This window comes from Pteropus vampyrus, unplaced genomic scaffold, assembly GCF_000151845.1.
Source record: "Pteropus vampyrus isolate Shadow unplaced genomic scaffold, Pvam_2.0 Scaffold84, whole genome shotgun sequence".
NCBI lineage: Eukaryota > Metazoa > Chordata > Mammalia > Chiroptera > Pteropodidae > Pteropus > Pteropus vampyrus.
Genome location: NW_011888865.1, coordinates 2,343,730 through 2,371,496, shown reverse-complemented (window position 1 = coordinate 2,371,496; position 27,767 = coordinate 2,343,730).

Genomic DNA, 27,767 nt, shown 5'->3' with positions numbered 1-27,767 from the left:
TAAGAATAATAAGAGCTGGCATATATTAAGAACTAGCCATATGCATAGCACTGATCTAAGAATTTTTTATATATTGAGGAATCCTGTATTCTTAAGCCTCACACACATCAGTCAGATTCTAGCTGATCTCATGCTAGGTCTATTAGAAAGGGCATAGAGTTTATAAGAAATATAGGGCTTAACCACAACACCTGGTATCAAGCAACATCAACCTTGACATGGAAGTCTGAAGGAAAAAATGCCCAAACATACTACTTATTTATTTTAAAAGAAAAATTGTATATATTTAAGGTGTGCATGATGAGTTGATATACGTGTGTGTAGTAAGTTGGTTACTACAGTCGAGCTGATTAGCGTATATTCTCCTCACATAGTTACATTTTTTTTCGTGTGTGACCAGAGCACCTGAAATCTACTTTCAGCATATTTCCTGTATTCAGCACAGTGTTATTACCTATAGTCATTATGCCCTACATTAGGTCTCTAGCCTTATTCATCCGACATAACCACAATTTTGTAGCCTTTGAACGATGTCTTCCCATTTTCCCTACCCTTACTCCAAGCCACTGGTAACTACCGTTCTACTCTCGGCTCCTATAAGTTCAACTTTTTTTTTTTTAAAGAATATTCCACATATAAGTGAGATAATACAGTATATGCCTCTCTCTGGCTTATATCTCTTAGTCCTCCAGATTCACCCTTGTTGTTGCAAATGGCAGGATCTCCTTCTTTCTCATGGCTGGATAATATCCCATTGTGTGTATATATTAATAAAGTTATACATTACATCTTTATCCATTCATCTGTTGACAGACACTTGCTCAAGCATATTTTTAAGAGTCCCATTTCACTATAGAAACCTGGTTGCCTTGTTCTAAGAAGGCAGTTTGACTTCATAGATTCTGCGTTTGTCTCTCTCACTTTCTTCCCCATGAATTGCTGTAATATTGAACCCAAAGAGAGGCTTCTGTATATAAGTCAAATATATTGCAAAATCTGATGTCATTGATAGTTTTAACTCATTTGTACTTCACAACTCTATGAGGCGGGTACTAGTAGTACCCTCATTTTACAAGTGAAGGAACTAAGAAGCAAAGAGAGGTTAAGTACTTGCTCAAGGATACAAATCTAGATACTATAACTTCAGATTCTGTGCTGTAACTCCAACCATTACACTTCCGAGTTGGGTGCATTGACATATGTTGCAAAAATAACTGCATACCAGAGTGATTAAGGAAAAGATTGATCTTACTGATTATGTCTTTTAGGCAGATAAAGTTATGTCCAAAATCTTTCAAAATTTGAATTCTCATAAAAAATCTTGCTTTAGGAAGTACAGTGGTTATAATAAAAGATTCTTCAAAAACAGACCAAGCTCTGACCGCAACATTTGATCCTTTTAGTATCCCCATGCTCTTCCTCCCCCATATCTTCTCTTCAGCTCCATCAGGAGCTCATGTCCTGCCACCTCTCTTCTAGGCTTCACTCTTGTCCAAATCAAACCTAGCCCTCCAGAGTGAATCACTAATAACTCTCCTGCCATGCCCTCCTCATACCAGCAGGCTTATCGTTTTGCCGTATGCATCTTCACAAACCCTGAACTTCAACTTAATCCTACATTTCACTTTCTCTGCTCTCCAACTGGCATCTTAAGTGCTAGTCAACCATATTGGTTGGTGCTATGACAAATCCACAATCGTCTGACCTAGCTGGGCCTCAGTATCACTTTGCAATGCTTTCCCGTGTTCTTGCTTTCTCACAAGGAATATCCAAACTCTGTCCACTCCAAAATTTCTAGTCCTGTCCTCACTTAGTTGGATGACCTGGACAAATCTTGTAAAAGCTTTATTTCTAACTGTCTTCATCTGTAAGAAGATTGATTTAGATTAGTATTTTTCCAACTTCATTCAAATGCATGAACATGATATGTCTTTTTTATTATTTGTGTCTTCTTTTGTATACCATCTTGAATTGTGTATGGAAGGCATTTTTAGTGAGCGGTATAGTAAAATGCAGATTTCCTGCAGTATTTTGTACTTTTCAGTGTATCAGTATTGTATAGTTTCCATTAAGTTCCCATAAATTTCCATTCATTCCAAGTTTTTGGTATTTCTTGATACTATTGCAAATGTAAATTGTGAAATGTTTGTTTAAATCTTATTTTCCAATTATTTGTTGCTACTATATAGAAATACAATTGATTTTTGTATGTTGAATCTGAGTCCTTGCTAAATTTATTTATTCTAATAGGTTTTTGCAGACACCTTAGTTTTTGTGTTTTCTTTCTCTTCTTCTTCTTCTTTTTTTTTTTTTTTAAAGAACTGGATGCATTTTACTAGACAGTTCACTTATAAATCCTTAAATACACAATTTAAGATGGAATACATTGGGTTTTGAAAGACAGCGTCACCCCTTGTCACTCAGGAACTAATGAAAACCAGTGTAGTACCAGATAATTTGAGTTCTGATGTAGTCAGATGTCTCTTCTAGAGCTGCCCAAGCTTGGCTGCCCCTCCCATTTTAGTGGATTGCCTGTCCTTGCCTCTTGCCAGTGTGAGATGCTGCTTCTTGCCTTTAATACTCTGTGCCATGCTGGCTGCCAGCTGGATCTGCATCTCTCATTTGGAGATTGGCTTCTCTACACTCTCTCTCAGCCTTGAGGGCTGTCTGGGGTATATTCTCTGGCCCAATGCTCTGTACCATGCTTCGCCCTCTGGTAGTCATGGAAGAGAAGTGGGTAAGGGAAGGAGCAGTTTCTGATGTCTGGGAACTGAGATAAACAAAGGATCTGGCCTTGGGCAGAAATAAACTCCTGACACTGAGCTATTAAACTTCCAGGCTACAGAAGTGGCTTGTTTTCTAACTTGACCTTTAACATCAATTATCATGTAGGTGAGGTAGGGATAGAGGTGCAAAAGATATTACACAGAAAATCACAATAGAAGGGATCACAATAGTAAAGCAACCATTTTGACTCCACCTTTTCAACTCTTTTCATTGCTCAAAAATAAGAAAATAATCTAAATGCTATGCACACATATTCACAGCATATTCAGAACTTCCGTGAATTTTAATTGTTCACTTATATTAAAAGCTGGTTCTTCTTCACACCTTTGCATGGTTTTTCATCTTTCACTATTGTACTACCCCCTCTACAGCTCTATCATGCTCTATCATAACTGCTCATCTACTACAAGACTATGAGTTCTGGGAGGGCAGACTTTATGTCTGATATGCTCATAGTTTATCCCTGTCCTTAGCACACTACCAGGCACAATAGGAGGGGATGATTCCTTAGGATTTTCTATGTAAACAATCATGTTGTCTGTGAATAAAGACAGTTTTACCTTGTTATTTCCAATCTTTATTCCTTTTATTTACTTATTTTTCTTGCCTTATGGCACTGGCTAATACCTTCTGAACAATGTTGAATAGAAATGATAAGAGCAGACATCTTTGCTTTGTTTTTCATTGTAGGGAGAAAGCACTCTCTGCATTTCACCATTAAGAATGATATTAAATGTAGGTTTTTCATAGATGTCCTTTATCAGATTGAGGTAGTTCTTTTCCTTTCCTATTTTGCTAAGGATTTTAAAAATAAAAGGATGCTGAATTGTGTCAGCTGTTTTTTGGTGTCTAGTTCATTGACCAGACAGTTTTCTTCCTTTATTTTCTTAATATGGTTAATTACATTAACTGATTTTTAAATTTTGAACTACCCTTACACTTCTGAGATAAGCCTCATTTGGTCATAATGTATTTTTTTATATATTGCCATGTTTTATTTGGAAATATTTTGTTAGAAATGTTTTCATCTGTGTTCTTGAGAGGTGTTGGTTTCTAGGTATTTTTGTGTGCAATGTCTTTTTGATGTCAAGACTATCATGAATTTTATGGAAAAATAACTTAAATAACTTAAATTTTACATTAGTTACTAACCACTTAATGGTGCTAAATATAGTAGGTCTGTTTAGTTACAAGTAACAGAAAGTAACTTGAGCTGCAGCTGCAGATTCCCAAGGTCAAACATGAGACATGTATCTCAGCCTCTGGAAGGAATTGGAACCACAAACCACTGAGCCCTCCATCTCTGTTTGGCACTCTCCCCATTCCTAGCTGCTTCTTCCCATTTTGCAGGCTTTCTCTCTCTGCTTCTCTGATTCGTATGGCGATTCCTAAGCTTATTACTAATAAAACAAGCGAATACATAAATAAAGCCCAGAAAAGTTCAGGAAATCTTCTCATGTGTCACTAGTCAAATGCGTGCACAATTACAGTTGACCTTTGAACAACGAGGGAGTTAGGGGCGCCAATCCCCCCATGAAGTCGAAATTCTGTATATAACTTTTTACTCTTAAGTATTAATAGCCTACTGTTGACTGGAAGCCTTATTGAAAACATAAACAGTCGATTAATACATATTTTGCATGTTATATGTATTACATACTGTATTCTTACAATAAAGTAAGCTAGAGAAAATAAAATGTTATTAAGAAAATCATAAGCAAAAGAACATATATTTATAGTATTTATTGAAAAACATTCTTGTATAAGTGGAGCCACACAGTTCAAACTTATTTTGTTCAAAGATCAACTGTATAAGGTAATGGACTAGTCTTAGTCTAAGAAAAAGGAAAAGTGAGTTGAGTCAATTGATTAGAGCAAAAACTTCATTAGTAATGATTATAGCTAACACTGAGTGCCTACTCTATATTAGACCCTTGGTAAGCACTTTATTGCTTTCATCTTACAAGATCTTCACCACACTCTTTTGGATAGAAACTCATATTATCTCCATTTTACAAATAAAGAAGCTAAAGTTTAGGGAGGTGAAATAACTTTACCCATACCTCTCTGAATTATAAACTTCAGAGTCAATATTGCTGCATCTGAATGAAGTGCTGGCCTCTGGGTAAAACACAAATCCTTTGAAACAAAAAGGAAGAAAACAGAATATTAGAACTGTTAACTTTTATGCTGTGTAAGAGTTTGCATTTATTGTATATGGAAATATAAAGATGATTGCCAGCAATATGCTATAGAAAAGTTTTTGTCTAATAGTGTTGCTGTATAGTCAAAATTATAAGATTAATGCTTTTTATATTGCCATAAAGAAGCTTTTGTATTCTCAATAGCCACTGTACACTACTATAGCAGAAGAATATCAGAAAGGAAGAGGAAAATAACTTTAGTGCTAAGGAAGAATTTTTTAATTAGAAAAAACAGACAATAACATAATACTGATTGCTACTTTATTAAGTATTTACTAAATGCTAGGTGCTCTGCTAGATGCTTTGCCTGTATTGATTAATTTGCAAGTTACAACACCACCAAAAAGTAGGCATTATTAGCCCCACAATCGAAGCACAGAGAGGTTCAGGAACTTTCCTAGGAATCACAGCAAGTAAGCGGCATAACCAGGATTCCAGTTTGCGTGGTGGCAAAATTTACATGAATGCCAATGGGTGTTTGCTTTGGGATTGGTGTGGCCCATTCATTATGATTATTTTGAAAAAGTATTTTATGCCAGTTTCTCAGGATTTCTTGCTGGCCTCTAGAATAAGACAATATTGTGAATCCAGGAGCTCTCAGATACTCTCATTTTGGTTCTCAACCATAGCAATTGCTGTATTTCCTGACTGCGGAAAATACTGGCTTCTGCAGCACGGAGGCCCAGAGCTCATAGCCATTTCTAGTTCCACAGAAGTGCCGAAGACTAGAATGTAAATAAATAGTCATTCATTATGGAATACTGCAGGACAAATATATCCCCAGGCATATACAGGCTAGAAGATTTGCTCAATACACAGAGCTCTAATGGCAAACGCAGGAAAATAAATATGGCGCTAAGATTCAGAAAGGGGAATGGGGCTGGAGAAAGTCTGCTGATCACACCTAGACGTTTTTCCACCTGGAGAGGTGCTGGGAGGAACCCCGGAGACCAGATTTACCTCCTTTAGACACTTGCTGCACTGATTTTGGGCTAGCCTACAATTTGAGTAGTGAAAACCATTTGGGAGGCCTTTGTTTGACCAAATCATGATTGGCAAATGAGATGAAAATGTCTCGAATGTTGACATTGATCTCAGATGGGGTTAAAAAAAAAAAAAATCAAGGTGCTCCTAACCACTGAGGTCCACGGGCAATGCTCAGGGTAGCTTGATCTGGACTAATAAAAACTCAGACTAATGAAATCTGGACAAAAAGAAACTCGGGCACTCTTTGCCCAGGGGAACGCCATGACACTTCCTTAGGTAAAGGCTGCCTCAAAGGGGATATATGAGTTGGGGGGAGGTAATCCTTCCCCACCTTTCACCAATACACACTTCCCCCATGATCTTGATACGCACTCAACTAATATTTCTATTAATACACAGATGACTTTGTCAGTTATTGTCGATCGATTAGTACTAAAATCCTAAGTGTAGCCAGTTGTTTATTAAGAGATAGAACCCTGAGTCCTCATGGTTTTCTATGAACTAAAATAGCAAATTACATCATCCATGAATTAATCAAACACTTTTTTTGGCAAGTCTGGAAAATGCCCTTTTGATGAATGGCCTGTAGTACAAAAAGGCTAATTCTGTAGGTAACAAAGAGACAAAATGAAGGTCAATATACAAAGCACTTTCTCACAGTTCTACCTGTCTGTCTGTCTGTCTTGAGAGGTAATGATTCTCCAAGAAAGGGGAAGCAACACATTGTAGAGGGAGCCAAGTATATGGGGGTGTTTTCAGGTACCCTGCCAGGTGAGAAAAACTGAGATCCAGTGTTTCTGAATCATTCTGAACATTTCTTGAGCTTCCTCTATATTCCAGGCACAGTGCTAGGTGCTAGCAGCATAAAGGTAAAGATAAAATCTCTTCAGAAGCATGCAGGGTGGCTGGGGAGACAGACACATAGACCATTTCTGTAGGGTGTGTATGTGCTGGACCAGAGTTATGTGCAAGACACCATAGGAGCATAACACAAGAGGCTACTTAGCCCAGGCTTGGGTTCAGAAGAGGGAAGGGGTCATGAAATGCTTTCTGGGAATGATGTCTGAGCTGAGTCTTAAAGAGTGAGTAGGAGAGGACTAAGTGGAGATAGGGAGTTCAAGATATGATAGTGTGGTCTTACCAGATCCTGAATTGGGATCTGGGGAGATTCTGGAAATGATGCCAGAGAAGGAGAGAGACAGGGGCAAGGTAATAGAGAAGCGTGTGTGAAAGGGACATTATTACTCCCATTCATAGATGAAAAAAGTGATGCTCTAAGATTAGATCAGATGCCTCTGATTTGAAGTCAAATAGTCTTAAATTCAAGTCTCAGGTCTACGACTTACTCACTAAGGGGATATCTAGCAAGTTGTTCAACTTCTGAGCTCCAGTTTCCTCCTCTGCAAACTAGAAATAATGACAGTGCCTGTTTAATAGGGGTGTTGTGAGGACTAAATGAGGCAGCGTATGCAAAGCCCTTAACCTGTTTCAGCACATGTTAAATACTCAATAATGATAGAAATGAGCTTTTAAATATATAAGTTTGTATATAAGTTTGCTCAAGATCGCGCAATAGATGACAGACTGGATTTGACCCCGTCTGCAGAAAACAACCAGGGTGACAGTGGAGGTGTCAGCAAGGGGGATGGGGTGCAAGCTTGGTAGAGAATTTTAAAACTACAATAAAACTAAATAAACCTTGGTTTGCTTTTTACTATTGTCAGGCATGGAGAATTCCAAATATTGTCAGTGATAAAATATTCCTCCTCCCAATAGCTTTTGTTGAGCTAAGAATTTCTAAGTAATTGTCGCGTGGTTGCTGTTGAGTTTTAACACCATACGTGAAAGCCGCAGTGGCCTCCCACACCAGTTGTAAATGAGAGAGCTTGCCCTGGATCACAGTCAGGGGAGCATAGTTTTCAAAAGGTCACTCCAGCCACTTTGTTTACCTGTTTTAAATTTTAGGCAGATAAACATTCAAATGATCACACAAGGTAACAGATTTGAAATGACTCAAGTTCTGTTTCTTTGTCTTTTAATCACTGTGCTATCATTGTTTACTCAGAGTCCATTGTTTCAGTGAAGGAATATGTATTCCCACAGGGATCGCAAACATGGACTGCACCCAAAGTGCACTCAAATGATTGTGAACTGTTAGGAACCTAAGGAGTTCTCTGAATTAACTTCCATATGGACAAATGTTTATTAGAGAATAAAGAATAAAAATGGGCAAGTTTAAAGCTATTTACTGCAAATAATTTTTTTTTTATACAGAGAATGATGTTTAAAAGTTATCTACTCCAGTTTTCAAATATGCAAGGGTGCCCACTTCTGCAAGTCCGTCAGGCTCTGTGGTCTCTCTGATGTTTACCCCATTTCCTCCGGACTACCGCAGGGCTCCACCTGTCCCGATGTCTCTCCTTCGTCCTGGAAGTCAAACGCTCCTATCAGCAGAGTCAGTGACTCAGGTTAAATTGCATCCATCTGAGGTCTCACTGACATGCAAACCTATCACCTGCGATGAGCAATACCTTCGTGCTTAGCGGCCATGACAGTTTCAGGGGGAATGGTGCCCTCTGGAGCAGAGAGCTCTAGATGAGATGTTAAATAGGGGATGTGGAGAGAGGTGAGAGGCAGGGCTCGGAATGAGGGAGCTGGCAACGGGTGACAGCAGAGGTGACCCAAGTAGGGAGAGAGCCTAAAAAAGAGAGGCTTCTTACAGGGCAGGGTAAGAGAGGCTTCTTACACTTTGTGGTTTTGCCCAAGGCAGAGAGGAATATACTGGTTTGGATGAATTCCAAAAAAAAAAAAAAATCTCCAAACCTTGAAACTAATTACAACAGATGATGGGTACTCTTGTAAGCACATGAGAAGACAAGGACAGTGTCAAAAAGAGAATTTAAGTAGCCCAAAACCCGACGATGACAAGATTGTGGTATCTAGGCACAGAGACCCTATAAACCCTACTTGTTGGAAGCCTACATGTGTGCCGGGCCTTCCAAGTAACTGGGTTTTGGGAAGGGTTCGTGAATAGAAGATACCTACAGAGTTTACAGACGTGATCTACAGAATGACAGTGTGCTCTTGAGAGGGCCCGTGCCACCAGCTCTTTTCACTACCTTGTGGACTGACAATTAGGTCAGTCCACATATTTATTGGGCATTTGCTTGGCCTCGGGTACTTTGCTAGACCCTGGCTATGCAGTTATGAATGAGAAAAACAGTCCTTGTCCTCACTGGGGTTAGTGTCTAGTAGTGGTGACAAGTCTTAAACAGATTATTAGGTGTAAAATAACAAATTCAGTGATTTCAGGTGGACGGAGTGCTGTGAAGGAGAAGTACAGGGTGCTATTGGAGTGTGTGATGGGGCGAAGGCCAGAGAAGCCTTATCTGACCACCACATAATTAGATAGGATACAAAATGTAACGGGTCAGAGGAATTAAACCATGGCAAATCTTAATGGGAAAGTGAGAGAAATGTCAGGCTAAGAGTAACATGGTGGGATCTTATATTCACAAATAAATTCCTGACATTTGCCAAGGTGGCTTTGGGAAGCTGTTTGGCACACTCAGATTAAGACATGTTTAGGAGCGATTCATTGAACTTTATCATGGGGAAATCAACATTGCTAGATAGAAAATACATTTCCAAGTGGCACACAGGCAATTAATACACAGCGACAGCAACACATTTTATGGAAGAGCCAGAACTGGTCAAAATGCTTCGAGTGGGGAGTAGATAAATTGGTGCTAACTCAAGGGCCCTAGGATAAGCCAAACACACTTACAGATGATTCCCCAGCTTATGAGGGTTTGACTTGGTTTTTCAACTTTACGATGTGCAAAAGCTGTATACATTGAATAGAAACCATACTTTGAATTTTGGATTTTGATCTCTTCCCGGGCTCGTGGTAAGTGGTACGATTTTCTTTCATGTTGCCGGGCAGTGGCCACAAGCCATAGCTCCCATGCAGTCACGAGTGTAGGTAACCAATACTCTGCAGTGTACTGTGTTGCCGGCATTTTTTAGATATTGTGTTTTGTGTTTTGGCATTCCATTGTGTCTATAAAACGCCCATTGTGTCTCCTGCTTCTGGTGAAAAGAGAAAGGCAATTACTCTTGAGATGACTCAAGATAATTGCCCAGCTGTAGGCTAATGTGAGTGTTCTGAGCATGTTTAAGGTAGGCTAAGCTAAGCTACGATGTTCGGTAGGTCAGGTATATGAGATGCACTGTTGCCTTCTGATAGTTTCAACTTACAATGAGTTTATCAGCACATAGGAGCATCTGTATAGGGAAGTTGAGGAACATCTGTATAGTAAAGAAAGACACATGAAGGAAAAAATTTTACAAAAGGGATGTTTTCCCAGGAGGGAAAGAAAGGATGCAGCCCAAATCAACAATTTATCATTCAAAAAATGGATACAACAAACTCAACAAATAATTAGACAATATAGAGGACAGAGTCTGCTTCAGAACTCAAGAAGGACTATTAAATAGACTCATTCAAATGGAAGCAGAGGTAGCTAAATGAACTTGACCAGGATTTTGGCAGCAGAAGCACAGGGAATAAATCTATGGGAAAACTGATTTCCCTAATTTGTGGCAAATCACAAATGGTGAATGCACTTTACACAGGTGCTCTCTTACTGCCAAGACTCCTTTCCTAAATAAAAATGAGATATTCAATTGTACAGTTGGTGGGAGGTACAAGAAGTTTACTAAATTTGACTAATCGTTACCCCTAGTTGGAAGATGGACCTTATTCAGAAAAGAGAATAGTAGTTCCATCTCCAGAAGCATCCCGATCCATTGTACTGACTCTTACTTCTTATTATTTCTCATGGTCTAGTATGATTTTATTTATTAGTTTATTTTTCATTGTAAAAGTTTCTCTAGTCTGTATAGTTTATGAAGGGTAGGACCTTGCTCAGATACAGTCCTGCTTCTCATAGTCCTTGGAGCTGAGTAGGCACTGAAAGAAGTATTTAAGGAATGGATGATATTACATCAAGACTGGGACATAATGAATAAACCAGATTGGCCAGGTGATGAAGAAAGCACTTTTTAGGTAAGAGATACAGAGTGGAGACCAGTACATATTGCTCCTACTGGAGAAAACTCTCATACTGAACAAGACCCACACTGCAATTCTAAGGCTGAACTGGAGATGAATAAAACATGATAGATGTTTCACTATTCCAGAATGTAAGCTGAGCCTTACAGAAAACTAAAGAAAAATCAGGAGTTTAAGTTTGGACATGGTGAGTTTGCGATCACCTATTCTTTATCCAGGTGGCGTTATTAAAGTGGGCAGTTGGATTTATAAGTCTACAGTTCAGGAGAGAAGTTGAGGCTGGAACTAAAGTTTGAGAAGATAAATATTTTATTTAGCTGAACTGTAATGTGTAGAGAAGATAGTAGTGGAAAATAGGGCTAGAAAGGTAGGTTGGGGACAGCATGTTAAACCATTTTGAAAAGAAAGATACATTCTAAGCCATGATGATGATGATGATGATGATGATGATGATGATGATGCTGCTGCTTACCTGCTGGACCAGAATAGGTATGAGGGTCAGCACTTAGGGTTGGAAATAGTGCCTAAGCCCGTGGACCTTCATGCTCAAGCATAAGCATTGCCTGTGTGCCATTTGGAAATGTATTTTCTATCTAGCAATGTTGATTTTCCCATGATGAAGTTCTATGAATTGCTCCTAAATATTTCTTAATCTGAGTGTGCCTCTTGGATGCCTTCTACTGAGCTCCCCGTGAAAGGAAAAAGAGAGGGCAACGACAGGTAAAGATGACACAGTGACCAGACAGATTCCCTGCCTGGTCTGTCTCCTACTTGGAAGGAACTGAATGTGAAATTGCTCATGTAAAAACACACTGCAAGTTATTTTAGGGGGGGGAGGGGGGTATTGTGATATAATAAGAAATGTATATTTGGTCTTCCTGATGGTTCCTGGCATAGAACTCCTAAAACCTTTGGGGTGACAAGGGTGAGAAGAGAGAAGAACATCCTTTTTTATTCATAGGAAGCCCCTTCCAACCTTATCTGAGCTTCTGCGAATGAGATGACTTCAGAGGATGGGGACTGGTTGCCAAGGAACTAACCTTGGGGTTAGAGGGTTGGAGTTTTAGCCCAAACCCCCACCACCACCACCTCTAGGGATGGGAGAGGGGCTGGGGATCGATTTAATCACCAGTGTCCAATGATTTAATCAATCATTGCGTATAAAACTCTAAATGAAGAAGTTTGAGGTTTTCCTCAAACACACAGAGGTGAACACACAGAGGTGCTGGGAGGATGGCATGCCCCAAGAGGGTATGAAAGCTCTGCACCCCTTTCCACATACTTTGTCCTATGTGTCTCTTCCATGTCACCATTCCTAAACTGTATCCTTCGTAATAGACTGGTCGTAATAAGTAAACTGTTTCCCTGAGTTCTGTGAGGCCATTCTAGCAAATTATTGAACCTGATTAGGGGGTCATGGGAACTCCCTCCTGATTTATAAGCCAGTTGATCAGAAGTATGGGAGGCCCAGGCTTGTGATTAACATCTGAAGTGTGGGCAGTTTTGTGAGACTGAGCCCTTCCTTAACCTATGGAGTCTTCACTAGCTCCTGATAGTGTCAGAATTAAATGGAATCATTAGACACCCAGTTGGTGTCCGGAGACTTGGAAAATTGGTTGTTGGTGTGGGAAAACACACACACATACACACACACACACACACACACACACACACACACACACACACATTTGGTGTGAGAAGTACGGTGAATAGAGAAACAGTTTTTCCTTTAGGTATAAAAACCTATTCTCTTAACTAGGGGTAAGAAGCTATAGGGCCCTACTACCATTTTATGTGCTTCCTGCTATGACTGGACACTAAGAAGTATGAATATAAAAAAGCATTGGAGTTTGGGGATTTCTTTCCTTCAGCGTGGGTCAGAGGCTGTATTGGGCAGCCAGGCCACCCAAAATCCTCTGCAGTGGTAGCTGCATCCTCAGAGTAGCAGCAAGAAAGGATCCTACTGCCTGCCTCAGGAGAGCCTGCTAACATGGTGGTATTATTAAGGTGGTATTTTGATTTTTTTCTTCCAGTAGAAAGAATGGTCTTGCTCTAACACAATAACTCTCACTTGTCAGTTCCTCTTGAATATCAGTAAGCATTTATTAGATAGCTGATCAGACTAAATATGTGTGTTTACATGAAAGCACGTGGGTATAAATACGATAGCTAAAGTTGAAAAAAAAACCCTGCTATTTAATAATCAGCATATAAACCAAAATAATCGCGACTACCTAGTGATGCCATTTTTGCATGGTTTCACACTGAAAGAAATTTAGTCCTATATCCAAAATAATTGAAGAAAAAATCAATTTTTATTGAAGTCTCTCAGACAGCACTAAATGGAAAATAATGAAAAATAAATATTATTTGATAGTCTCTTTTCCCATATCATATCTTTTATCATCTCATACATGGTACCTATTCCAAAGTACTTCTCCTTCCCCACTTCAAGCTCTCCAAAATTTTCCCAAATTTAGTTCATTTGAGTTCCAATATCTTTCCTCTCTTTATCTTAATTCTATATTATGTAGACAAGTTTAATCTTTCTGGTTCCTTTCTTTTGTCTGTTGAGTCATAACCCAATTCTTCTCCCTCTATCCTCCCCCCAAAAAGCTGATTCAGCAAGCAAGAGTCCTTAGGGGTCGGGGAGGGAAAGGAGAATGAAGAAGGGAAGATTTAAATTTGCAAGTTGAGTCATTTCTTTTGTCTCTGACACCAGTAGAAGAAAAAAATAATAATAACTACCACACTCACTTGAGATCTAAACATAATTTAGTTTGGGATTGTATCTTTCGTAATTAACTTGTCTAAATAAACTGTTCACACCTGATTAATTTGATAAAAGGAACTGTTTATACACACTAGTCAAGATTTAGTTGCTTTTCATCCTCAGCAAGTTCTTTCACTAAAGTATAACATATAACGTGCGCGCGCACACGCGCACACACACACACACACACACCACATCGCCCTTTTAATGTTCAGCTTTTCATTTTAATTGAACCAAGCCTTCACTCTTAAGTGCCCTCATTGAGAGTTTCAGAGAGGAAAGAATAGCTTTAAGCCCCAGGGAAATGAAAAACTGATGTGCATAAAAGCATCTCTGCACCAGTGAAAGTTTGGTACATCCTAAATTCTTGAAGTACATAGCTTCTCTTTTCTTTCACCATTAAAACCTGGAAAACAAACCTCCAGCGGGAATGTTGTGATGGGACACGTGGAGTAAGGCACATTAGTAATTGTAAGTTTAAGTCTTTAGTCTTCGTTTACACTGTGAGGGAGACCTATATGCCACCTGACATGAGGTTGTGGACAAGCACACACAAGGGTTTCAGAACAAGCCAGGCCAGAGTCCTGACAGCTGGTAATCCCAGGAATAATTGCTGTTGAAACTTTCCTGGGCTTTGAAAGCAAGGAGCATAGCACAGGTCCTTCAAGCCTATAAATATCCCTCTGAAAATTTCTATCAGTAGTAAAACAGCTTGAACTTGAGAAGTCAACAAGTGACCTTGGGGTGGCTGCATTGCAAGTTCCCCATTTGGGGGAGTAAGTTTATCTTGCCAGAACAGTCGAAACCCATTGCAAAGAAATCCACAATCAATCAGTCAGCAGTGATATGGAGCATCCACAGAGAGCGACTGGGGTCATAGAAGAAGCACCAGACTGGAAGTTGGTAGACAGCTCTTTTCTTGGCTCTGTCATCAAGTACTTGTGTGACCTTGACCTTAAGGGTGCCTTCCAAGGCTAATATTTTCTGACATGAACACCTTCGTAATCCATGATTCAGAACTAATGTACACATGAAACTTTGTGTAAGACAGTGAGCAATAGAGACAGTCCTGACACTAGGCCTTGTGTTTCTCATAAAGAGAAAGGCTAGAACAGGGCTGAGCACAGGGTGCTGGAAAATCGAGGAGGCTGTGCCCCAGTGATTGACTTCTTATCCACTTTCTGCGTCCACACCCCCTGTGACTGGGTGCCTGGGGCCCTGAAATCTGCTTGTAGACCTTTCTGGACTAAAATTGTCAAGTCTAACCAGCTGTGTTGGAACAGTGGCCCCTGAGCTATGAACCCAAGTTTTCACCGCTGATCTCTGCTCCCTCCCCCAGCAGGTTGACTAGACTTTCTTTCTAGGTCTACTTCAGTCTTGGCTGTCCAGTTTCACCTGAGATGCTGAATTTCAACAATGTTTCTCCCCAATTTTATTTGAGATTTCTTACCCAGATATCAAGATCGACTAAAGGACAGAGATGTGCTTTCTCTCGTGAATTGATGCTGTTCAGGCCAATATGTATAGTCAGACATATACTCTGACTCAGATTAAGAACACAGTGAACACAGAGAGAAGAAACAGGACTCTTTGCTAAACTGACAGCCTATTCCATTTGAACTCATTGGCCCTCAAGTTGTAAAATGTAAAATAACAACAATAATAACAACAGTAATCTATTATGTGGCCTAAACTATCTGAAGGGTTGGTCTATGTAGTTAAGTAGATTAGCCACAATTGCTCTACTCTCTCCATCAGAGGATTTGTTTGGCATTGATCACACTTAGCTATCTTTGCTTGACTATTTATGGGCCTAATCTCTGAACTGAAGTCTTTGAGGAAAACTTATCCTTGCAAAAACAAGTAGTAGGGGTCCTAGCATGGGAGATCTTTTCTTCTATGGTCACAATGATTGCTAAAAATGGAGGGATAATTTTTTCTTGTTGGAAATGTAGTTAATCGAGTAAGGGCTGGAAACACTGGCATCTTTCATCGCTTCAAATTCCCAGGATGCTAATCAACCAGAGTTATCCTATTTGCATGACAAATCTGCCATGTAGGCAGGATTTTAAAGGAAAAATTCTAAATATGACCTGTTAATGCTGAAGAACTTTCTCTTTTTACAACACCTATTCATTAATGAAGTTCTCATGCCTTGGGATATGTATTAATTAGTCATAAACCAAAGATATCATGCCTGTTAAGGTAATGCTAGCTGCTATAACACATAAATTCTAAAATGTTAATAGCTGAACAAAATAGAAAGGTGCTTGTTGCTCACTTAAAGTTCAAGTAGGTGTTCCTACCTAGTGGTTGATTCTGTTCCAAGTAATAATTAAGGAACTCAGGCTCTTTCTATCTTGGAGCTCCTCTATCTTCCATATGTGGGTTCCGAGATCATTGACTTGGGAGAATGAGCACGGAGGATGGCAATTAGGTGTTTTTATGGGCCAAGTCTGCAAGTAGCTCAGATCATTTCTGTTCACATTCCATGTGCTGGAACCTGGTCTTGTAGCCACACAAACTTCATTTCAGGGGTGCCTAGGAAATGTAATCAAACTGTGTCCAGGAAGAAGAAGAAACAGGTTTGGTGAACACCCTGCAGCGTCTGCCATAGTCCCTAAAATCACTGCATATCAGTGATTAAAAACAGGTAATTTGCAAAATAATTGGAGATCTTCCAGGGTATATGGTCCAGTGCAGCCTTGTAGCTTGCTGAACATAATGATGATGATGATGTTGGTGATGATGATGATGATGATGATGATGAAGAAAATAGAGTGTTGATACATCAGAGTTTCTTATGAACCAGTGAGCTCACCAGCAAAACCTGTTCAGTTGCCTTGCCTCTTTAAATCTGAATATGAGTGGGTATATAAATTAGTGGAATCCTTCTTTCCCATTGAAATAAATTAATGATAGGTGGTCATTAACGTATCTTCACCCAGAATTAATACAGTGTCCACAAGTTAAACCTAGGGAGGCAATATAGTATAGTGGCTATAAACATGGCCTGGAATTATACCTGGGTTCAAATTCTGTCATATACGAGCTGTATTAAGACTCTTTAATTGCAAATAACAGAGACAAACTTCAGCTAGTTTATGTTTAAAGGGGGAATTTATTATGAGGGCATAGGGATATCTCATGGAAATCAGAGGTGGGAATACAGCTAGAACTCAAGAAAGGATGGAAGTTAGGAGCTGGAAGGCTCTCATGACTCTGTTTCTCATCTCTTTTTCTCTCTTCACAGCAGTTTCTTTCTCATGTTATCTGCCTTTTACGTGCCTCCAACCATATTATTGGAATCTGCCTCCCCAAGGCTGTCAAGTCTATGTGTTCCAGCCACAAGCATGGACTTGTTTCTGAATTCCAATATCAAATTTCTAGGAGAAAGGATCCGATTGGCTCAGTTAGCATCATATGTTTATTGCCAGTCCCAATCAATAATAACAAGAGAGGCTGCAAGCATCAAGGAATAAAGTTGGATAAAGAGGTAGAATTTCTGATATGAAGGTTATTGGATTTCAATTTTATACAACTACATTTTTCATGCTGCAATCCTGAAAATCTGAGCTTGTTATGGAGAAATGTTATGATCTTGAACCCTCGTATAAATTTGCATCCTTACCGAATTCCACATCTGAATTTTTAAACAAGAATTTATGAAAGTGCAAATAAGCCTATTACAATAGGAAACTGTTGTTGCTAACTCACATGATTTAATGTGGTTCATATGATTTACTGGGTCAAGCAGATGGAGGTTTTATAAAAATGATTCATTCCCAGGCTTCTAGTCTGTCACTTAGTTGCAAGTTCCTGCCCAGAGGCAGTCTTTATGGCCATATTTATTGCTCTGATCTTCCAGGTGAGCAAAACAGAGACAGAGGTAAAACTTCTCCAAACCTATGTCAAACCCTACTTGGCTAACACTGTAGATGGCCTAGGTTTCAATCCCACGGCCACCACCATGCACAGGGCATCATTGTATCTCTGCTGGGTCAGAGAAATGGCTCCCATCCCATATCTCTTTCTATTCTACTGCCACAGACCAGGCTGCCTTCTGCAGAAAGAATAAACTTCAGACTACTAATTTTAGCAGTCCTGGCCATTTACAATCTGATCTCAGAATATTTTCTAATCTTATTTCTCATCACTCACTCAATTCCAGTAGCCTCTTTTCCATTTTCTAAACACTCTTCAATGTTTGAACGTGATTTTTCTGTTCATGCTTAATTTTCCAACTGAAATTACCTACCTACTTTTCTCTGTTTATTGAAGTCACATCCCTCTCATCTCAATTCCTCTCCTCATCTGTCCAGAGACTTGTTACCTTCTGTGATGCACCAGTTGTTTGTATCAGTTGTTAAACTATTAAAATATTAACACTAAAAGTCATCATGGAAATGGAAATTTCATTAAATATTCATTGGTAGGTTGACATTTAAATAAAATTCTTTATGCTGATAACAAAATCCTGTATATTTTGTGAGGGGTACAAGTCAATAAGACTTTGGACTACTTCTTCTAAAAGTGAATTGCAAAAGAAAGTTAGATTGGTATTGGATTTATCATTTGCAATATCCAGTAACTAGTAGAACAATGTTCACTAACAATTTAAACAAAAGGATTATAATCTAAGAATTCTACACTTATGAATAAGTGAGTATAAAAATTTTGTTAGCCATACAGTGATTTAAAAAGTATACCACATGTATTAATCCAGCTCTTGGTTGGAAGTGACAGAATCTCAACTAATCTATTTCCATAATGATTGATAGACTTCAGCCATGGATCAATGATGTATCTAGGCTCTAGTTCATCATATCTTAGTGAAAACTTTCTCTGGACATAAAAGCTGGAGAACACCAACTACTTGAGACTCACATCCTATAAGTTTAGAAATCCTCAGTGAGAAAGTGACTCTTGCTGATGGATCTGGAAGAAGGAGCCCAGGATTTACATCATATGCCTTTTCCTGGGGTGAAAAGTTAGGTGGAGTCAGCCTTATCCAAAACAATGGAATGGATTTGTCATGGGAAAGTGGGGCTCTCTAACTAGAAGGGAAAAAGGGATGCTGAATGAGCAGAAACCACAGTGGTCCACCATACAGCTCATGTACAATTACTAAAGAAATTACTTTAGAAATAGTCAAGGCAAATGAATATCAAATAACACCAAAAATGAAACGATCACTTCTTTGTCAACACTTGGTATTGTCAGTGGTTTTTACTTTAGCCATTTGAGCAAAATGTAGTAATAACATGGGGTTTTTATTAAATGGAGTTTGTATTACATTCTACATGTAAATTGCTATAACTTTGGAGAAAGTAATGGGGCAGTATTTATTAAAATTTTAAATGTGTATATATTTTAAATTGGCACTTCGACTCCTAAGATTTTCGTCATTCATCAAAAAAAGCATGAGAACCTAATGTAGTTTATAGCAGAAATGATGAAAAATCTCCTAGACAACCCATTAATGGTAGAATGGAAGAATAAATTACATCCAACTTACTAGAGAATACTACACAACTCTCAAAGGAAGAGGGTAGGTCTATATGTATTATCTGGGGAAAATTTACATATATATGTAATTTACATATATACATACATGTATATATGTAGTTAAGCAAGTCACAAAGCAGTATTGTGGTATAATTCCATCGGCAGGAATAACTTTCATGGGCCACAAACTCAGATCTGCAAAAAATATGTCTCGATTTTTTTATGACTGAACTTAAGTTCTCTCTTGAGTTCCCATTCTGCCTGATAATGAAAACTGAATCCTATCCAATGCAGCTCTGTCCTTGTCTCTTTTCTCTGGGGTGGGTTTAAGGAGAGGCAAGGCCTTGAAGTATGTGACCGAGACAGGCATCGGGCAGTTGGTCCTTGGTCATCATCTGCTACTGCATACCTGCTGTCCCTCAGGTCTGTCAACAACTGGTGCCACGCCACGTTGACTGCAGCACAAGGGACACATTCTGCTGCTTGCCAAGGGACATCGAGGGGCATAAGGGTTGCGCATGTGCCACGGCCCTTCGGTGCACACTGCTTTTCCTTTTGAGGCACTTACTCATCGAAAACACTGAGGTGTGAGAAAGGCAGGCAGAAAGTAGTAGCTGAGCAGAGCTTTGACAGTTGTATGGAAATATCATTCAAAAATTAGAGTCTAAGTTTACCAAGTGCTATGGACTGAACATTTGTGTGTTCCCCCAATCCCACCACCAAATTCATGTGTTGAAACCCTAATCCCCAGTATGATGGCATTTGGATCTGGGGCTTTGGGGAGATCATGAGAATGGAGCTCTCATGATGAGATTGGTGCCTTTATAAGAGACACAAGAGAGGTTACTCCTTTCTCGCTCTGCCATGAGAGGATATAACGAGAAGACAGCCAGCCATCTGTAAACCAGGAAGAGGGCCTTCACCAAGAACCCAATCATGTTGGCACCCTGACCTTGGAATTCCAACCTCCAGAAATGTGAGAAATAAATGTTCATTGTTTAAGCCAGGGGTCTCCAACCCCTGGGCCATGGACTGGTACTGGTCTGTGGCTTGTTAGGAACCAGGCCGCACAGCAGAAGGTAAGCGGCAGGTGAGTGAGAGAGGCTTCATCTGTATTTGCAGCCGCTCCCCAGCACTAGCATCACCACCTCAGCTGTGCCTCAGATTATCAGGCATTAGATTCTCATAGGAGCACCAGTCTCTGGTGCAAAAAAGGTTGGGAACCGCTGGTTTAAGCCACCTAGTCTGTGGTGTATTTGTTTTAGCAGACTGAAATGACTAAGACACCAAGCCATTCAGGACTTGAAGGGCTGAGAATTGTGAGGGAAGAAAAGTGCAGAGAAGTGAATCTTGGAGGCATTTGCCAAGTCTTAAGTGGCCCCAAACAGAAAGAAGCTGAGAGGAGGCTGATAAACCTAGAGGAGCTTGCCCTTTTTGAAAGACAAAAACTAGAATTCAGGGCCTTCTAAGGAGGAGAGACACTAGTAGATATTTCAGCTCCTCGGTGGGGGCCCCAAAGGGATGTACTCTAGACATAAGAGTCTAGAAACAGCTCAGATCTTTTTGAAAAGGATAATATTAGAAATTTCTTGTCTTTCTGGCTTTCTTCTAGCTCAAGAATTTGTACATTTCTGTTGTGGTCAAAACTTACTTTTAAAGTTTTCTTCCAAGTTTATTGTTCAGACTTTATAGACAAGAACCATATTCTTTTGATTTTCTTTTCATTTCTGTGGTAGTAACTTTACCCTCTGAAAAACCAGTGTCAGTGGTAAGTTTGAAGAGAGGAAAGCCTTCATATTTAAAGAAGAAAAAATTAAGTGCACAGTAATATAATTTCATCTGTATTTGATGGAGAAGATGCAACCTACTATGCAGAGCTGTTGATGAAATAGAGATAACAAATGTGAAGTGTCTAAACTAGTACCTAGCACACAGTAGGACTGCAATAAATAATAACTTTTGTAATTCCCTCTTTAAAGATTGTTTCTATGAGGCTACACATAGGAAGTATTCCTTCCAAGTTCATCCAAGTATACATTAGGAAAGAGAGAACACTATAGTTGACTCTAAAGTTTCCCTCTAATAGCTACTATTTTACATCATGGACAGTCATCTATGATCAATGTTTTTCTGAAACCAGAATCTTTGAAATTATAGCAGTGTTGAATACAGCTGAGGTTTAGTAAAAGAATCAGAGAAGCTTTGAATATAGATTTCTCATTCTCACTTTAGCCTCCCCAGACCCTTCCAGGATTTAAATGTAAAGCTGAAGGTCTAAAAGCTATTTCCAGCATTAAATAAAATTTTGCAGAAACTGAAAATGTGTCACACCAACTAAAATAAAAGGTCAGCTTTCTTCAGGCTGAGATAATTCAATGCTGTGTTAACACTGCTTACCTCATGCTCTTCTGTAGCTTTGATCACTTGTTGATGACGTCACTGGGATTTCTTAGATACCATAGGATACCATCAATGGGTGACACGTTTTTACAGACACATATTCAGTGGTTTTGGTTCCAACAGAACATGTCCAGAGCAGTCGAGACCTTGGACATAAGTATAACCCAACAGCTGGAGTTAAGCCACTAGCTGCTGACTCAACTTTTCCCTCATTATTATAATTAGTGCCACAACCATGACAGTAATTCATGTGATTATGCAATTCATAATACTAAATAAAAAATGACATTATTGATAGTTACACAATAACTGTCCAAGCAAAAGGCACTGATTGAATAGATAAACTTTTTCTTAATAAATACTGTTTACATGGGAGACATACCTTTTCAAAACATGGAATTCATAGATGCGAGAAGAGGCCTTTGGGGGTCAAGATTTAGGAAATCACCCACTTGAAGCACAAACCAAGACCTTGAGTGATAAGAGTTCTGAGAGGAAAGGTGTACTAAGCAAAGCTTGGAGGCTAAGGTGGCACATGAAGTAGGCCTTGGAGAATATCTGTGATTTAGACATTGGTGAGTAAAGAGTCCTCCAGGAAGGAGTAACTACCTGAACAGAAGGAGGAGCAAGGCGAAGGCACTATGGGGAGAATTGGAGCAGCGATCCTCAGTCACCAAGCAGGATAGGCCAGCTCCATGCATTCCTAGTGTCCCCACCTGAGAGCAGAAACTCCGCGAGATACATTTTTCATTGTCTCCTTGATGAATCTAAATTGTAGGCATCTTGAAAGATTATTATGAGATCGTTAATGCCAAAGCAAGAAAAGTAGTATATTACTTATTCTGTATCTTATGGCCATTTCTAAAGTATCTACTACTTTGGGCTGTTAATAATAAAAGCTATACCTACAATGAAACCAAAGAAAGAAACAAAAAATATAACTTGTTTATGTACTATTTATTTATATACATGTCACACACACACACACACACACACACACACACACACACACACACACACACACACACAATTTGGTAGTTTTTAAATGCCCTGTCACAAGCACTGATGTTTATATTTGCTCCAAGAAATAAATAAGCTGTAATTCCATTATGGTCAGTAAACTTGGTTTAAATACATCCTGTGTTAAGATTTGGTTTTCGCCATTCTTCTTAAGCTTTTATAATACCCTAAAACCAAGTAAATGTTTTAAACTTGTAAACAGGATCATCGTTGCTCATATTTTTAAGGAACAGAGAACCTGCACTTTGTTCCCTTGTGGCAACCAAAGGGTTTAGAGCGAAGAGCCATTTTATTATGCTCATCTTTACCAATTTAGGCATTTGGGTGGTTTGGCTTTTTGGGACTCCCCATGTCCTGGCCCTATGAATCAGACACAGTTATGAGCACATCTACTTTAGGTTCCCCTGAGGAAATAAGACTGTCCAAAAGAGGCTACGTGGTGCAGAATCCCAGACACCGCCCAGGCAGAGGCACCCAAGGGTTTTCATATGTCTGCATGACATTCTACTAATAACAATATCGAGTCAAGAGGATCTGTGCCTGGCATAGATTATTGAATGAAATTCAAGTGTGAGGCATACACACAGGAAAGCTTAATCTAAATCTATATTTCATATATTTAATAATCCTTCTTAATGCCCTGGTATTATGATGTAGTATTAATGTATTTAAGCTCAAATACCTCCGAATTAGATTATAGCATTCACTTTCTTCCTAGTGAAATAAATTGATCTAAGCCTGCTAGGGTGACATCTCTACACAGTGGGAGACCCAGACAGGGAGTTACAGAATTCTGTTCATTCAGATGTGTCATCTAATTAAGTAGCATTCTTTGTTTTGGCTAAAATTCTCCATCACAGGGTTGGTATTTGGCCCATGAGCTACAAACTAGCTTCATCTGTGAACTTTGTGTATTTTCCACTTCTCTTGTCAGTTCTTCCTCATAATAAATTCTCTCTGCCTTCCAATCCCTTTTCCATCATACCTACAACCATTTAGGGCAAAAAAAAAAAAAAAAAAAGGAGAATAGGTTAATTATACCAAAAATCAGACAATAGTGGTAACTGGCTGGACAACTGATTTTTCCAGTTAATTTAGGATTAAATGGATCCTTTTGCATTTTCATATCTTGATGAAAATAAATTAATTTCTTTTTTATTTTGTTTTGTTTGTCTTGAAATTTTCAAGTCATTAAACTAAACAGGAATCCTCACGTTGCAAACCTGTAGCTCTTGGGGTCAAAGGGAAAAGCTATGAGGCAGAATGTGATTGAGTCCAGCCTAACTGTGTAATTTTTTCTTACTGACTTTGATAATCTCTTATTTTGTTGGTGTTTCTCTTTCTCTAAAAAATCCAGGGCTGCGAAAATAACTGAGAGCTTCGGAGTGTTGACCCTTTAGCTGACTGACTACTAGGACAGTGGTCTCCACTGCCTCACCATAGGGCTCTGTCTTGTCCCAAAGTTCCTGTTAATGCAGTTTCAGAGTGCCAGTTTACTGAATGTGTGCATGATGCAAAACTATGGGTAAGAGCTCACACTTGGATAACAGTCAACATTATAAAGATTGCAACAAGCTGAAAACATGAGCTGAAGTGAACAAAACTATAGTTAAAAGGTATGAGAGAACAAAAAGGTATTTAGGATAGAAATTTTCTGTTATCTCAAAAACATCAGTTGTTCCACAAGTATGATAATTGCCTCTTCAACAAGAATAGGTTTTCTTGGTTACTCTTATGGGGACGTGACTTGGATGAAGAGCTTTCTGGCTGACCTTGTGTGACCTTCTACTCAGTTCCTGGCTGGAGTGGTAAACCCCACAGCCTCTTATTCCTACAGTCCCCTCCCCTGAACAGGTCTCCTCTATGGATTGTCATGGCCCAGGCTCAGCTGCTTTTTGTGGTATTTCCTTAGCCTTCAAGAATCTCCACTTGCCCTGGCAAGAGTGAGGAGTGGAAGGTCACCCCACCTTGCAACTAATCTCTCTCCTCTCCCACCATCATTGACTCCTCCAGTTAGCCTCTGGCTGAAGAATTTCCCACCTCCCAGGGCCATGGTTCAGGTCCCTCATGAGCTGTCTCATTGTGCTCCACCCTGGTGGCCCCACTGAGATGGGCAGCTTGCTAAGCAGCTATCCAGAGACTGAGATACTTTCTTGCCCTCTCACAGTGGTGCTCATCTCCAGGTGTGGTCCCCTTAGAAGCTTCTTTTTTGTCCACCAACAATAACAACAACAAAAAAGCCCTGGGCTCTAGTCTTCTGCTAAGGAAGATGAAATTTGAAGGATCCATTTGGCCACTCCTTAGAGCACTGGAAGCCATGTCTGATGGCTCCTTGATTTTTAATTGGATGTAGGGTACCACCTGTTGTCCTTAACTTGGGGCTTTAGCCAAAATCCAGAGATAATAAGAAAAATTCCATTCAGTATCTTGCCATACAATATATAGAACAGTAAGCAAGATTTAAGAAACGTGAACAGATTGTTCAAATCTGATAGCTCCTCTACTAATTTTTCTCAATTATCAATCATTTCTTACTCTGGCCAAGATTTTCATCTTCTTGCCTTGGTTAGAGCTAGTCGGCACTTGTGATTAGATAAAAAAATCCCTTAGAGTCTGTTGATTGTCATGAACTTCCTCTCTGTGCTAAATAGCATCAATGCTCAGTATGTGTGTTTCCTATCAGTGCAGTCTCTTACTTTCTTCTTATAATGGAGAAAATGTCTTTCTGCAGCATGAGGCTTGATAAAAGCTGGAAATCAGAGGGTAAAAAGGGTTTCTGAGTGTGATCATTATGCAAGGAATGGTTTTCCTCTTCAAAGGATAGGAATCTCTCTATTTCGTTAGAAATCCCGCCATTGCAGGTATGCCGAATATCTTTTTGCATCCAGAAAAGATGCTCTTCTCAGGGAGCAAAGTTTCAAAATTCTTGACACCATCACTGATTTATTATAAAACTAGATGATCTCCAAGGTCCTTTCCAACAGTAGAATTATGTAATTTCATATACTCTGTAATTACCAGGAGTTTTAGAAAGCTTCCAACTCAACTTCAATGCTTCTCCAGATTTGTAAAGAAATGCCAATTCTCCCTTCATTTTTGTCACGTGCATCTTGTTCAAACAAAGGTTTTTTAAAGATCTGTGCCAGGACATCTTGACTGAGAGAGAGCTCAGATTTGGATGCAGGGCTGTTGAATTACACAGCTTCGACTGGAGGTCCTTAGTATGCTTTAGGCAGAAAAATGTTTTAAATGTCACAGGATGCTCAGGACATTTAAATCGCTGTCTGGGCACATCACTGATTTGCACGCAGCCTTGGAGCCTCGTGAAGAGACACTTGAGCCTAATTACCACTGACCGATATGTATATCTGTTAAACCTGGTGAGCCCACTGAAGCTCGAGGGAAAGTGCCACTCCTCCGGAAAAACCATATTAGACAAAGAATGTTTGCAGGAGAGGCTAGAATTAGAAGCTGGGACAAGAGGAAGCAGAGATTCAGGGAATAGTACAAGATTGTCCTTGGTCCTGACTTTCACTAGGAACATTTTTCGTTTGCTCTGAGAAGGGGAGAGATGTCATAACTGAATCCGTAGAGACCCGTGCTATTCTTCTGGGGACTGCCCTCTTCCAGAGGGTGGTAAATCTGAAAGAACCTTGTCGAGAGGAGTCCCAGACCTTCATCTCTATCTTTCTCTGCTACCACCAAGAGAACTTGACTTTCAGAGTCTCCCATGGAAGAGAAAAAGTGGGAACCACAGAAATGAAGAGACAGAAATAGCAAAGAGTTTCAAGCAGCACTGGCTGAGAAAGCAGCTACCCCAAGGGCTTCAGGAGTTACAGTGATCAGTGACACTAAGTGAGGATACGAGCAGACTTTCAGCAGTGCTAGGGACTGGAAACAGGTAGCCTGAGCCCCAGTGAGCAGTAAGGAGCAGAGGATCTGCGAGTGTAGCTCATATTCTAAAACCTGCCCCTCTGCTGGGCAGACTCCTAGATATGCACAAAGTTGGGGTGAGCTGAGGTCCTAGCATTTGATAGGTGGAGAGAGATAGATCTGGCAATCTAAAGGCTAGTGGTATAAGTGAACTTACCTGAAACATGAGATAGGTGGGCCCGGGGGAAATTCACACGATTCCCATTTTAATAGAACCTGACATAGTATCTAAAAGGTTCAAACTCTGAGTGTGTGTGTTCTATGATAATTAAAATACAACTAAATCTCACTGAACATTCAGCCTCTACCATTACTTGCCTTGGAGATATATGGATATTTCACATTGACCCTTTGAAAGGTGGACTTTTGAAAATTCAGTTAAGCAGTGTTTATTCAGCAATGAGTGCGTGCCCAAAATTGTGCTGTGGGAATGCAGAGAAAGTATCGAAATGGTAATAGTTACTATTTACTAGATTTATGACGTACCAGGTATTTAATCTTCACAACCACTTTATGAATTAAGTACTATTATTATCATCCTCATGTCATAGGTAAAAAAACTGAGATTCAGAAAGATCAACTAAAACCCTCAGCGTCACACAGCTAGTGAGAGACAGAGTGGGAGTGCAAACCCAGATGTATCTGACACCAAAGAGAAGGCTCTTAGCTGCTATACAAAGAACTTGAAATTTATAATGGCGAAAATCTGAGACGCCAACCTGAAATGGCAATATTGGTGTCTAATCCCTTATTTTATTGTACAAATTAAAGTGTTAAAGAACATGCTGATGGGGCTCAAGTCTCAAAATCTACTTTAAAACAACAGGGTCAAGCCTGTAAAAAAAAAAAAGAAAGAAAGAAAGAAAGAAAGAAAAAGATATTTAGCTAATTCTGATGCCTAAAAAGCAAAACGGTGTCTCTCCAGTCCATTTCACTTGAATGCTGCCTGATTAGTCTCCGCTTCTACCCTTTGTAAGCAAGTCTTTCAGATTTGAAATCAAGCCCCAAATTCAAGCTAAAAACTAAATCTACCTGCTCTGAGAAGCATACATATTCCTGATAACAAGTGGCTAGCAGG